The sequence below is a fragment of the Pteropus medius genome, unplaced genomic scaffold (genome assembly GCF_902729225.1).
Source record: "Pteropus medius unplaced genomic scaffold, Ma_sr-lr_union100, whole genome shotgun sequence".
Taxonomy (NCBI): Eukaryota; Metazoa; Chordata; class Mammalia; order Chiroptera; family Pteropodidae; genus Pteropus; species Pteropus medius.
The window spans coordinates 2,864,098-2,879,346 of NW_024351647.1; the positions used below are offsets into that span (position 1 = coordinate 2,864,098).

The following is a 15,249-nucleotide window of genomic DNA, read 5'->3' on the forward strand; positions in this document are numbered from 1 at the left end:
AATTTTTCATGGCTTATAACCACAGATTTATTTTTTGCATGAACATGTGGGTCAACTGCTCCATGTTGTCGTCACTTTGGGATCCAGGCTGAAGGCACAGCCCCTGTGGATACATGGCCAGTTTCATGGCACAGGGAAAAAGGAAATGGCCAGTTACACACTGGCTCCAAAAGGCTTGTCTTGGAATTGATACATTTCTTCTACTTACCTGTGTATGTCCTAAGCACGTCACATGGCCAAGCATGATGGTGACAAGGTCAGGGGTTGGGGAACTGTGCAGAGGGGTAAAGCAATCTATCATGGTCTGGGTTCGACTTAACTGAGGTACTTCATTGTGATCACATCTCCAGAGCATCATTAGAATTCTCATTTCTTTCTTTCTTGTTATCAGTAAAAATTTCACTTTACAAAAACAGTATGAGATTAAAAACTAGAAGATTCTCATGTTACCAAGTTTCAGTGCTCTTTGGCATGTCTCTTCACCAATAAGTATTTTCTTATCAAATGCTGTGCAAATTATCAAGTTAAAATACCAGCCTGTCTCAAGGGAAATTATAATACAGTGGTTTAAAAATATATATGATCAACTAGCTAAACAAGCATATGTATTTGTAATTCTACACTCTAGGAAACTTCTTCCCATTGAGTTCAGGTAATTTTGATTTTGAATCTTAGATTTTTGTATCATTAGCAACATTTCTTTTTAAAAAATCACATTATATTTCCCAAGTCTAAAGGGAATTCTTTTGTTAATATTGTCTTACTATAGTATTATATCTTAGAAATTTTCTTTATCTTTGTCAACTCCAGTACAGATTTCCCAGGGTGGGGGCTGTTAGGTATTTGCTTACTGCCTTAAATATATACTTCTTTTGGAAGAAGCAGAAACTGGGATTGTGAGCTCTTGTTTTGCTGCCTGGATGGTGAAGAAGTTTGCTGAGGCTCTGGTGAGCTGGAAACAGTGTCTTGGTTTCTGATGAAACGCACAGTGAAGCTACCTGCTTGGGCGTGGTGGATTTTCTGGAGGGTGTGTAATTCCAGATCCCTGTATACCACTGATCACTGTGTGGTAGGAGAAAGAAGAAAAGCACCAAAATCAGGAAGAGCGGTCCTTTGATTTTATTCCTTCTGTGCCCTCTACTGATAAGACATAATATTGTGGCATATGGCGGAAGAGAAATTTTGTAGGTTCTAGCTCCACTGTTACAAGGTAGAGCAAAGAAGGTTTGGAGCAGAGAAGAAATAAGTTGATAACTGGCACAGTGACTATATAATTTACCGTCTAAACTAGAAAGCAAAAGGGAGAGCCGTTAATATTTATACTGAGCCAATAGGTACTGTCTTAGAAGAAACTAAAGATATGTTTCCTTCTGTGGGAGCTGAGCCTGAGGGGTGAATGGAATCTGGATGTGGGAAAGAGGAGAATCACTGAGAATGCTGTGGGTGCAGGGAACTGTGTGAGCAAAGAAATGGGTGCTGGAGATTTGGAGCAGATAAGCTCAGTGAGTGGTCTGAGAAGCAAATGTAAAGTTGAAATGATAGTAATTTTTGAATAAAGTTTTTGGATAAAAGGCTTAACATACTTATTATCCTAATATCTTAATAGTCTCATAAATTTGTAGTGATTCTTTGCAAGAATGTGTATTTCCCTTTATACCATTCCCATCTTTAGGACTTAAAGTACCTTTATCAAGCATATGCTGTGCTATCTGCTATATTAAGAATTAAATGCCTTCTGTATACCTACAGTTCAGTTGTTGAAAAACCGATTGGCTCTCTCAAAATTAGATAAGGAAACAGTGGAAAATTTTATTGTTAATCTTTGAAGGTAAAACTTATATGTCTAGAAAAGAGAAAGTAAAAAAATGGAAGATTCACTTTTCTGCAATATATGTTACAATTCATGCCAAAAAGAATTTTGTCCAGGTTATGTTATTTTTTCAAGTGTATGCGTGTATGTATGTGGTGAAAGAGAGCAAGAGAGCGAAAGATTAAAGTATTCTTAATGTAAATCATAGGAAATATAATTTTCAGAGCTAAAGCAGGTGATTTTTCTTCAGTTTCTTTCTTCATCACCCAATGCAGCCCCCAGTAATAAGATCAAGAAGCCTGTTATCCAAATTCTTTATACAGATAATGAAGAAACAAAGGCCCAGAAACATGAAATGGTTTGTTTAAGTCACCAGCAAGGTGATGGTGGTGGTGGCAGGTTTTCTGCTTCTCATGTCACCATCCCTTCTTTCCCACTAGGATCTCTTGCTTGTCTCTGAGCTCATGAAGGGATTATCGGAACTTCAGTATCTGAATTAACACATGTAAGTGAAAGCGAGCCCCTGAGATGTGCCTCTGGACATCTGCTTTTCAGATAAAGGGATACTGATTTCAATTGCCATGTTTTGGGGGCACTGACCTCACAGAGTAATCTTTCGTCCCTCCTCAGTGCTCTCTTCTAATCTACTTTTGTTCCTTTCATTTTTTTTTTTCCCCTACTCCCCCAAGTCTCAATTATTTTCTCCTCCTCTGTGGAAGTTTCACAGGTTTTGAGAATAGGGACTATGTTCCTTTGGAAGGCAGGGGTCACATTCCGGCCACTACCTTCCATTTTGAGCCACTTCTCCAGCCCACATGTGTCTTCACTGGTCCCTCCATTCTACAGTATTTTCTTGAGACTCTGGTCCCTAAGCTCCCTAGCCTAAATCTGACATCTGGTAAACCATGTTGATTTAAATTCTTCTGGAATTTCTATACATCCTTGCATACATTCCAGATAATAACCAAAAAGTATTTGGGAAAAAATGAGAAATGAACAGTTCTCAAAAGTTTACTTTAGATTGATTTATTGGCTGACCTCTTTGTACCTTTCTAACAAAATTGCTATTAAAAACAGCCCCATCTATTCCAATTCACCACATGTGACCCCATTAAATTCGTGGCCAGCTTTCCATTGTATAGAACTCTATAGAGATTTGCAGGCCTATTTCCAGCATTTAATTTCCCCGATAAAACCAATGACTTTAATAATAATTGAACACCAGGGAAAATACTTTTAAAACATCTCTATTTTATAGATTGTTATACAATTTTTGAAAAAAATTTGCTCAAAATCAACTTTGTAGATAATTGCAAAATATACATTGATCTCTCCATCTGTCCCATTTTTGGGGTAGTGTCCATACAGAAAGAACACAAGTTGAGGCCAGCTTTTTTCTTTCTTTTTTTTTTTTTTTGTCTTTGCCTCTGATATTAGTCATAACTTCCTGTGGACAGTCATTATTTCCAGCACTAAATACGAAATGAAACATTTATAGACATTTTAGAAATGGATAGTCACCGCATTTTCTTAAATCTTTGTTTCCAATTCTTTAAATAAGTTCATGGAAATTTGTAAAGCAGCTTTACTAACTGGGAAAATTTCAATAAAAACACAATAATGTTTAAAGAAGAAACAAATCCAGTCAGGACTAACAGCTGTGTGATCTTGTCAGAAAGTCTTACTTTACTGAAGGTCCACAGTGCAGAAAACTATAAATAAATTAGCATCTCCAAAATTTTGAAAAGAGCCACACCACTCATTCCTCCTGCCTGATTTAAAAATATGTGACAAAGTAAGAGAATTGGAAAAAAACCCTCTTCCCATACCCTGTCTGGCTAATTCAGACCAACTGGGAAAAATCACATGATGGACAACACATCAAAAATCCAGGCTGAAAACGGCCAAATCTATGAATAGCAGATATGGGAATCAGCCCAAGGCTTGTGTGTAGAAGGGTGACAGATAAAAATAGTGCCCTAAATTTTTCCAAGGTGATTTGAAACCTCCCAAGTATAGATGCTCTTGCTACTGAAAATAAGATGACAAGGGCAAAGTTGAAATTGCGACCCTTTTCAAGGGTCTATAGACTTAAACTAATGATCAAAAAAGAAAGGCTCATTTCCCCCTCATGTCCACCCCCCCACCTATCAGCAAGCTGCATATAGGCAAAGAGCATTTCTTTTTCATTGACAAATTCTTAGTATATTTATCCTTCTCCTCTGCTCCTTTCAAGAAAGGAAAGTAGCAGCTCAGGATACTGAGTTTTCAAGAACATCTCATTTTTCGTTTCCTCCTGCTTATGAAAGCATTGTTCAGAAGATGAGAGGTAGGCTCAGTGTCAAAATAAAATAAAATAAATGTGTATTTCTTACATCATAAACCACTTTTTTATTGTTATTGGACATTCTTCATTGTGCCTCTGCCTCCACACTGTGCTTGATATCAGTGGGGGTGTGGCTTGTAGCTGCTTAAATTAAAAAGTTTTCAAAATGATCCCATATCAACTAGACACAGAGATAAAGGCCATACCACTTAAAATTTTTTTTTTCTGCTTTTGAGAAGGGAAGAATGAGTGCAGGAGATACTCATGGTTTTTGAATGCCCATTTCTGAAGTTTCTTACATCTCTTACATCTCTTCCATGCTCTACTGTTGATTAAAATATCTTCACATGTCTCCAAGGCTCTCTAAGCTGGATGGGAAGAGTTTGGTGACAGTATAGAATACCATTAATGAGATTTCTTTTGGTGACAGACAGATGTAAATGTATCCATCTAATTCTCCACTCTCAAGTCTCTGCAGATGGATGTTAATAATTAGCAGTTGCATCTCCTCCCTCTTTATCAAATTGTATTCTCCATAAATTTATCATTTCTTTTTTATTTTCTCAAAGTAGCAGCAGCCCTGACAGCTTCCCTTTGTTCTTGTGTTTATAAATAATTTATAACATAGAAATATCTCTTCTTAGTCTTAAAACATAAACTAATGCAATAACACAACACACTGGCCTAAACTACCTTCCACTTGGGAAGAAAGAAAATCTCAGGGTGGAGTAGAGGAGACATACAGCTTCGTTTTTAACAAAGGGAGACTGAAGATAATATGAAAAAAAAAAATTTGTCTGCCTGAATATAGATTTTTGGTTTTAATCCTCCCTCCCTCCAGATTCTAGCTGTGTGTGGGAGTTCTAAACAACAAGCAAAATTTTTCATGATATCTTTTCCAAATAGTATACCTTGTTTGAATTCCCAGATACACAATGCATTTCATTAAGCTATACATGAAGGAGACTATTATTCAATTAAAACATTCACAGATGCTAAAAACATACCATGGTACATTTACTCAACAACCGTATGCTCATAACCCATGCACAATCTTTAAACACCAAATTACAGGGATTTGGTCCAAATTAGCAATAAAATACAATGTGTTTGCCCTCTACTGGGTAGTAATGACTGCGTAGTTTTCCTTGCATACCCCGTGGCCTTGTAGACAGCTTCAGAACTGTTTCATGTAGTCACTAACACAGTGTTATAAACAAATATGGCTAGGATTTGTGCTAATTAAGGTAAGTAGAACAATGTTGAATTTTTTTTTTTTTAAGCTAACATCTTCTACAGAGGTGGTTTTGAAAGTTGTTGTTGTTTTTTTTTTTTATATTGCTCTAGGCTTGCACATCACATCGTAGAAGATAACTTATAAGTCATCATTTGATATCCTGGAAATATATTCAGGCTGTAGATAAATAACCCACCTATCAATGTTAATGCAGAATGTCTGGCATGTAATTTAGATAGGAATCTGAACACCTTCTTATATCAGCTGTTAAGATTTTGCACTGAAGCAGAAATAACGGTCTTATCTTCCATCTGGAAATGGGACATAGAATAGTGACACAAGTTATTTACAGAGTTACTGCAAAACAAGAGTGGTAACAGAGCAACTACAAAGAAACTTCCTGGGTTACTGCTGCAACATAATGTCAGATAAATAATCATGCCAGGGTAAATAAATTGGGAGATACCGATTTTATAGAGCACAAATGTAACTTGCATTCCTCTTGGAGTGGAGCTTTCCTTCTCAAATGGATCTCTGAAGCTCTTTCCCCATCCTAGCCGACCCTGCAGAGCAACAGATATGTGTGCAGAGCATTCATGCCCTTTCTCCCTCTCAGGAAGTTGGGGGAGGAAGCCCTGTCCTCTACAGGGGGTGGAGCCTCAGGACAGTCTAGAAACACAAACATACCTTTAGATTTAAACTGATTGACCAAAGGGACTGGGTTTGACTGGAGAGGAATTTGGCTGGTATTTCAGGTCAGGTGCTCTCTCATGGTCCCAATTGTTTTGCTCTTGGCAAATGATTAAGTATTTTTCTCTTAAAAAATGAGGTGGGATTAATATCCTGACTTGGGGCCTTGGAATGTTTTCTCCCCGGAAACAGGAGCCAACACTATTAGTCAGAGTGATTCAGGCATGAAGCATTAAGCATAGTTTTTTTTTTTTTTTTTTTTTTTGGTCAGGTGCTGGGGACAAAATAATTACTGCTTGTACCACAGCCCAACAATTAAGAAAAATGAAATCTTTTCTTTGGCTTAAAAACATTTCTACATAAGTACTGGGGATCCGCCCCCTCCCACTGGCCCACCCACAGGATAGCTTCCAGGATCTGCTTTTATCTCTGGGGTCTTTCTGGGGACAGGGATTAGCAGTATCTCTCAGAAAGAAATATTTTTTATTCAAAGCACACAATGTGATGTGCCCTAGTGTCTCCATTTTCTTCCCCCCTTTGGAAATTGACATAAGTAACTTGACAGTGTGTACATGTGGGGGTGGGATTGGGAAGACATCAGAAAGCAGAATGAGAGCATCGCCTACTTTGGGGTAGAGATTTCACAAGAGGAAAACATGATTTTGACTTCAAAAGAAGACAATTTGCTGCAATTGAGAGAACTAAAGGGAAGACGAAGAAAATTTCATAGAACTTAGTTAATAATATTCCATTTAATGATGGTCTGATGGAATCAGAGCAGCTTCCAAAATTCTGGAATTTTCCTAGCTGCCCACTGTGTCCTAATACATAAGGCAGGGGATTTTTTTTTTTTCCTCCGTTTGGGTCCTTGTCATCTTGCTATTTCTGTGCTTAGCTAAATGGCTGGAGATGTTTTGGTGTGTAAGGCAATTCTTGTTCCCAGCTGCATTAAACTGCTATTATTAATTACCTCCTTTGGCCTAACATTATGCCTTTATAACACACGTATTGTCAGGCTCTCTGTGATTATTGGAAGGCTATGCCATACACAAAAGCATTAAGCTTAAAACAATAGAGGCCGCTTATTTGCTAGTAGAAGATGTCAGGTGGAGACAAGCACAGTTGGATAGAACTGACTTGAAGCTCGTCATAAGGAAATAAGGGGTGAGGTGATCACAGCACGGCATTAACTGTGCGTGAGAGACACACAATTCTACATGGCAGCTTCCATCATGCATTTCCCATGGAAGAAGGGGGGTACTGGGCTCTGAGTAAATGATGGGTGAATACAGAATCAATTGTAGTGTGTGACAAGACACTTTCTCTCTTTGTTTAATGTATAAATCAGGAGCACTTATGAATTGATATTAATTAAAATAATGTATTTGCTTTCTTTCAACAGTAATGTCAGCCTTGTTAAAAAACGGAACACTAAATCTTCATTAGACTTTCAATATTAAAAAAAACTTGCATGAAATATGAATTAACGTTTAACTTGTTGCTAGTTAGATTGAAGGGGAGAGAATGCAATAGGCATTTAGCATTTTGGACAAAAGCAGAACTGACTTTCCCAAACTCAGGACATAGTTGGTGTCCAGAGGCCACCCGGACCAGGGAATTGTCCATGATGCCTTTAACAGGAGTGCAAGCATCTCAGATGGAATTACTGAATGCTGCTGTATCCGTGGAATTCAGTCCATATCATAAGGCTAACGCATGGCAAATCAACAAAATGTCTGAACACGAAGATTGAGCTTATAAAGGTCCTTACAGTTTTGTTGATGTGAGTTTGGAGACATGAGCAAAGCAGCCTTTGTTTAAGAAGAGAGCACATACCCATTTCACTTTTCTACAGTCTTTTCCACACATTGAAAAATTACGAAAGCTTGAAGTGTTGTTATTACTTTGCTATGTTAAATTTCAGAAATTAGTGGCTCTTTGGGGGTAAACAGGTAGGTTAAAGACTTTTTGTTAATTTTATTCAGATAGATGAATGTTTGTTGTCTTCTGATCGTTGTACTGGTGGCCTGAAATGAGAACAGTTGTAATTGGAATGACTAGGCTGAGACCTCATATTGCATTCAAAAACACATTATGAAACTCCAACGATCTTATTGGCAGTGTGTTGTCTTAGGTGAAAGCTGCTCATAAATGCGCTTGCTTATAAAATACACCATCGATCTTATAATTACGTTCTACCTGGATTTATATGTTTAGAAAATGTGATTGAATTTTAGACCTCTCCCTGGGGGTGGCATGTACATGCACAGAGAAACCACAAGGTGGTGGTGTGGTGTCACCATATTTTTAAAGAACAACAGGAAAAGGGGGTTTGTTTAATGAGCTTGCACTCACAAGCCTGCTCATCTAGTGAACTGTGACTTTTCAAATACCAACCTATTAATGTCAAAGGCAATACTGAAGGGAACAGTTCTGTTTGATTTAAAAAATACAGACAATGTGAAGTCCACTATGGCCCAGTATCTATCACCTATGGGGTTCCATTCATGCCTAATGCTTTATTCAAGCTAAGACCTACTTTTTATATATCAGATTAATACATATCTACAGCTTTGCACCTTCCTAGTTTGATTTTTTTATCATCAGGGCTCACCGGGGCCATTTTCATTCCCTTACTATAGCATCTGCAAGCAGGTGGATTAGAGATAACTCTCATTGTGCTTTGTTTTTCTCCCGACACTGTCATTAATCATTCCTTAAGCTACACTTCAACTTCTAGTAATCAGGACTGGCTGCTCCTGAGCTGCACAAGAATTGCCTCTCACAGTGTAATATGGAATTGGAAGCGAATGGCTGAGGCCAGATGCCTCTTCTGCATTCCCCATCTATCTCATCATTTAGGTATTTATCCGTCTCGGGCTTGTACAGAGAGCACCTCTCTCCTTCCCATGAGGACGCAGATTGCAACAGAGGATCAGATTTGTTACCAGGCTTTGGGCTTTGATTGTCCTCTTATAAGTTCGGGATTAAAGTGAAATTTCCCACAGGGCTATGCAGGATTTGCTAGCATTTAACTGTTTAACCTGGCTGTTTGTGAATGAGAATCCTGTGGTCAACTATTCCGTAGAGAGTATTATGGTAAGCCGAGCCTGAGTGGTACACATTCCGGTGTGCGCCTGTAAAGACGGGCGCAGTTGATTCCAATTAACTTCATATCTGATATCAGTTGTTTTCATGTACACAGAGAGCAGTGATCCTAAGGTAAAAAGAAAGCCAAAACACTTCCTCTTATGAAATATAGATGTCGGTTTTAAGTAAATGCAAATCTGCTCCCTCAGAATTATGATTTGCACTTAGGCTTTTTACACTGATGAGAGAATTAATCACTCTTGCATTGGGTTTTCTATTTTGTGTAGTTGTTTTATGTTCTCTAATTTGTTTACCAGTCCTAACCTAACGATTTCTTTATTCAGTGTGCCTTTGAATATGAGCAAAACAGAAACAGAGTTGTGAATTTATTTACACTTACTAGATTCTCAGTGATAAATATGTACATAGAATGTCTTAGGTTATATGTAGAACTTAAGCAAATATAGTTTCCTAATTCTTTGTTATTTCTGATGAGGAAAATTCTTCATTTCCAAAAGCAAGAGAATAGGAAATTGGGGAAAAGATTATCCAAAATATAAAGTCCATATTATCTATTTTTGCTGATTTTTTTAAAGATTTGCGTCTGCTTAAAAGAAAGATTAAAAGACTTCAAAATCATTATTACCTAGTGTTGGTGGGGTTGTATGCTCATCTACTGTAGTTATTCTATTTAATGTGAATATTTTTTTTTAGGTGGTTAAAAGGATAGTGCTCACTGTGTGTACCTATCAAAAGAAACAGAACAACAAGGCAACAGAAATATGGAATTTAGCACACCATTTAAAGCTTATGGTGAAACCTGTCTTTTGCCAGGGAACCGATGAAATCATTAAACCTTTTATACTTCCACAAATCCTCTATTTCATTTATTGCCTTAATTTTGAGATGTAAGAAGAAAAGTAAAACACACCTAAGGAGAAAAAATTTTAAAGCATTATATTTAAAATGAAACAAACAAATACACATTGAGCACAACAGATTGAAACACTTAAAAAATAGTTTCAGGCATCTCACTGAAACTCCTTTTGTAATGGCTAGTGGAGGTGGCAAATTGATCATTTGTGGGAAGGAGAGGAATAGGAAGTGGTGAGTCTACAAGGGGCTACAGACTAATTTATTTGTTTTGCTGCATTTGAGTCAGATACCCTTTTATTATGGAGTAGCTTTCAAAGCAGTTGTGATGGACACTGATCTTGAGCCTGGTAGAAGCTTTGTTTTTATAAAACAGGAACACTGCAGGGCTGGTACTAAATATCTTTAACCTCATTTACTTTATCCCATAGAATTAAGAAGGCACTGTGTTAAGAGTATGTGGGGCAAGTTCTCGCTTGCTCTCTTTCTCTTAAATACAAGAGAAATTTCCTCCAGATTCACATGAGTAATTTTCAACTGTGTATTATGCTCCTGAAGTAACCTCTTCATTCCCATTGTTTTAGTGTGAAATCATTTCCTCGGGAGATAATTAGAGTTGCTCCATTTATTACATTAAATGATTAGCATGCACTTGAAATGATCCAGTGTATTTTCCTTTATTGCTGATGACTCTTAAATATGGGCCTCTATTCTTAATGGATAAATTAAGGTTGTCTTGGCTCTTTGTAGCCGAACGTGTAGCCAAACAAGAGAGACTTTCTTTTCCTAACATAGGCCAGGTGTGCTGTGGCTGAGGTCTATCTAGGTCTGAAGAGATTCTATTCATATGGATACCCCACCTGGTTCAACAAAAAGCTAGATAACACTGCTTAAAGGGTTTCTTTCCCAACCCCCTTAATAAAAATGCTTTTAATGACAGTACTTTATCTGGCATTACTCATCCTATGTGTAGAGTAAGTAAGTTTAACATAAAGTGACCCAAGATCACATTTCAAAAAAATACCTCACAGGAAAGGCATGCACATTATCTGAGTAAGCAATATGCACTACAAAGCCACAGAAAAATGATATTTTAAGAATTACCAAATATAGATTTCATTTGGATGCAAGTGCTTCTTGTTCTCTTTGAACTAGCCTGGTTGTGCAGCTGACAGAGTCATCGGAAATCCACTAGAAAGTTTGGATCAAACAGGCACTGCATGCTAACTAGGCACAATTGCATTTCTAATTAGAGAAATGCGAAGGAAACTGGGGGCATCTTGTAGATAATTTATATATTCAGATTTTCACAAAATAATAATAGAATAGTTTAACCATGTTAGAAAAATCTTAAACCAGTATTTAGCTACAACATGTAAACATGCACATAAAGACTAACCATAATGAAGATTTATCAGTTTTACATTTGTCCGTTTTGTCTAAATGTGTGTTGATCTTTAATAAATTTAATTATTAAGAGTCAATTTTAGATAAAAAGAAGAAACAGTTTCAAGGAAAATCAAAAAAATTTTCTTGTAAACTTTAGTTTTGAAGACAAGATTATTTCTCTGTCGTCTAGACATGATGATTCAAAACTCTGTCGTTTTGCCTTTATTGATTTGTTTATGTATTTATTGTGTTCTAATAGCATTGTTATTTTCATGGAAATACTGAATTGCTGTGGAGGTTTATGCTTCATTAGCAGTGACTGGAGAATTTAAAAGAGAAAGAAAAGAGTGGGGTGTGAAGTCAAGACTGGGCAGTTCTACATTTTGGCAACAGTGATTCCTTTGCCCCAAATGGGGTGAGGCTGTTCGGATTCTTACACTGTGATTTCTCAGGTATAGAGAATAGAAGAATAACTTACTAGACACCAGGTATGCCCTTAGCAAGTGAGAAGAATTTAATACTTCTCTCATATAATGTGTTTACTACTTCTCTCTTATAATTCATATACCAGGAACGATCACATAAATTCTCTGTAAACAGTAGCTAGCATTTTACTACTACACAGCCAAATAAAAAGCACTCGTGGAAAAGTTCTTTGTATCTGAACTGTGGTCTTCAGAAGAGAGGCCTGTCAGTACTTAAAGGATACTTTATGTTCCTTCATATACTGGAATAACAACAACAGCAGCAACAAAAGACTCTTTATTCGTACTTTTTTTGTGTGTGTGGACAGTTTTAGCTCTGCAAGCAATCTGAGCAACTGTGCAGAATTTCTTATTAAAAATTATTTAAATATAATAAAAATGGTAAGGCTCTGGTTAAACACCTAAATAACCTGAAATAGTCTTGGTATATACCTATTTGCTTAGATGGAAACTTTGCATGTTTAGTCTCTTATATGACAGCAAGATGCTACTGGAGTCTGGCTGAGGCACACTGACTTTGGGAAAACATGATTTCTGAAGACCCAGTCACTGTATGATGACATTTTCTCTGCATACATTCCACATTGTCTACTGGAAATGTCTTCCTGTTAACATTTATTCAGATGGGACACATAGTTGTAGGAGAGGAGAGAGCTCTCTAGATCATCTAGTCATTTTTTTTTTTTTTTTATATAAAAAGTGACCAAGGTCTGCAGACTTGCAGGGATTTGTCCAGACACATGCAGTTGTGTGGTCAGGACTTCCACCAGTTCCCTGACTCTCTGTGCAGTGCTCTTTCAACTTCCATGGCAAAACAGAAAGAACAGAGAAATATCAGAATTGCTGGCTCCGTCAGCTCTCATTTCTGGTTGGAAATGTTGTTTATAAATGGGGAACTGGGAGCAATCCAGTATGATTTGGTATGATTCTTATTGATAAATATTGCCACGAAATATGATTTTAATTCTGCAATGCAGGTTTTATTTAAATTACTTTAATGGGTAATGGTCAATTGTATTACCCTTTAGCTAACCACACTAAAGGATCTTTGGGAGATGGCAAATTCAATTAACATAAAAGTGTTGGCAGTCTATTTATAGTAAACCCATCTTTAATTTCTTTAAGAACTTCTGAGAGCAGTGTCAATGCATTACATTCTGAATTGGAAGAGACATATTATCCTAAAAGAGTGCTGTAATGTTGTTTTGCTCTGACAGGAGAATTTTCAGAGTAAGGATGCTTGAAAGTCTTCATCAGCGTCCTTATAGGAGAAATGATCCACTCGCAAATGATGGAGATGGAGGATAGATTTAAATTGCACTTCTTTTTATTACTTTGTGAATTTCTTTTTAGTGTATATCTCCTTTTCAAAAGATGAAGTTATAACAGTACTCATACTAGTGGTATGGAAGGTTACAATGGCTGAACACCATCTCTCTCAAACATTTATTCCATTTAAACACAAATACCTGATAGAGAGCATTTTCATTATTCACAAGAAATCACACAATATAAAGGCTTCTAACACTCCTTTTGTAATAGCTTATTTAAATTCTAGGGGATGCAATTCATATTTCCACTTTGTTCAGACTTTACACATATACGTTATTCAGTTGATCACATTTTTATTCTTTATTGTACTCTAACTCGCCTTTGGTTTCTTAAAACACCAGAAGTAAAATATCAAGTTTGTTTTTATGTAAAATACAAAATTCCTCCCCATGCATTTACTTAAAGACAAAGTAAAAACAAAAACAAAACTCAAACAAAAATAAAGAAATAATAAAATAATGCTTCAACACCTATATTTTAACAAAGATTCCCATTTATTGCGTTAAAGACAACCATGTTCTATAAATTATTTTGTATTTTAGAAATTTGATATCTTGTACAAATAGACTTTAGTTAAAAATTTTTCTCCCAGCAACCTATTGTGATATTAATCATTTATGAAGATAACCAGAAACCTCAGTTAATGCTTTAAGTAATTGCATCAGATTATAGATAACCCCATCCCCCCAAAATAAATCTCATAAATATACATGAAATCACACACACAAAAAACTGGCTAAAGTCTTAACTTTTAAAAAAGCTTGTCTTTTAGCAGTGTTTTAAATTTAAGGAAGAATGACTGTAGCCATTGTGGTTGACATGTCAGGGAGGCATAACTTTTCTTTAATAAAACTTTATTTTGGAATTTATAGTCTACAAAAAGCTTTAAAGAACTTCAGTGCACTTTTAGAGAGGAAAAAAAAGCCAAAAAAGTGATGGTAACATAATATATATTAAGTTTATTTCAAAGTGCTTTTAATTTTGCCTTTATGCAAAAAAGTCTGTTTAAATTAATCCATAGAGCGAGAGCAATTCAGTTACCACGAAGAAGATGACATGAGCCCCAAGTGAAAGGAATTCAGACTCTAGGACTGGTACATTTTGCTTTTTTATCCAAGTCCCTTACAGGTAAAAATGGAGCACCTATAGTAGCATATGGGATATTTGACATTATTATGATAATGCTGCAGCCCTTACAGGAAAGATTGATGGAACATACTAGTGTTGTCTTTACATAATAGAAGTAAAAGACTCCACAGTTATAATACATAATTTAACTATGCAAATACAGACTTAGGTGTGCGGTGATTTATCCATTTGCAATAGCCTGAAATTCTTTGAGAGGATTTTTAAAGACTTTATTGTCTAAAAATGAATATTTATAATGCTTTAAAGACAGTGGTTACTTAATGGCTAGGCTGCGGTTTGGAACCAATAAAGAATGAAATGAAAAAACATATTTGGAAAAACTTCTAAGTGGGTTTTGGATAGATTCTGTGAAGCATGTATCAAATTACTTGAATTGATATAACTCCTTTTAGAATATGATACACACATATATATTTGTTATGTATAAGTATGTGTGTACATAAAACCTATATAACTATTGAGTTTTATTCAAATATCCTTAATGTCAATTAAGGTACCTATTTATTGTTCATTTTTCTTTATTCCCAGGAAACTAAGATTTTTTTTTAAGATCGTGTGAAAATGTTTTTATATATTGAAACAGAAACATCAAAATTCATTAAGAACAAAGCTCTGGCATATTAATCTGTCTGCCAGTTCTCAGCATAGTGTGAATTCATCTGCTTGTAAGTCTTGAAAGTAGATATCAAAATAGAAATGCTCAGCAATGATTTCAGTTGTATTAACAGATTTGCCTTTTATTAAAAACACAACGCTTGATAATCTTGTGATATATGTGATCTGAATAAAGTGATCAGTAATTTAGAAAAACAGTTTTTTTTTCCTCCCACATTTTATCCTAAATCTATATGAAGAGTCATCCTCAAAG

At 36.1% G+C, this 15,249-nt stretch overlaps 1 long non-coding RNA gene across 1 annotated transcript; it reads right to left on the minus strand.

The window, feature by feature from the left end:
- Positions 1-3,041: 3,041 nt before the first annotated feature.
- Positions 3,042-6,033, minus strand: LOC120587209 (uncharacterized). The gene is made up of 2 exons (XR_005648891.1): positions 5,570-6,033; positions 3,042-4,504 (listed from the first exon to the last, which is right to left on the minus strand). It is a non-coding gene; the product is annotated as an uncharacterized LOC120587209 (long non-coding RNA).
- Positions 6,034-15,249: the final 9,216 nt, after the last annotated feature.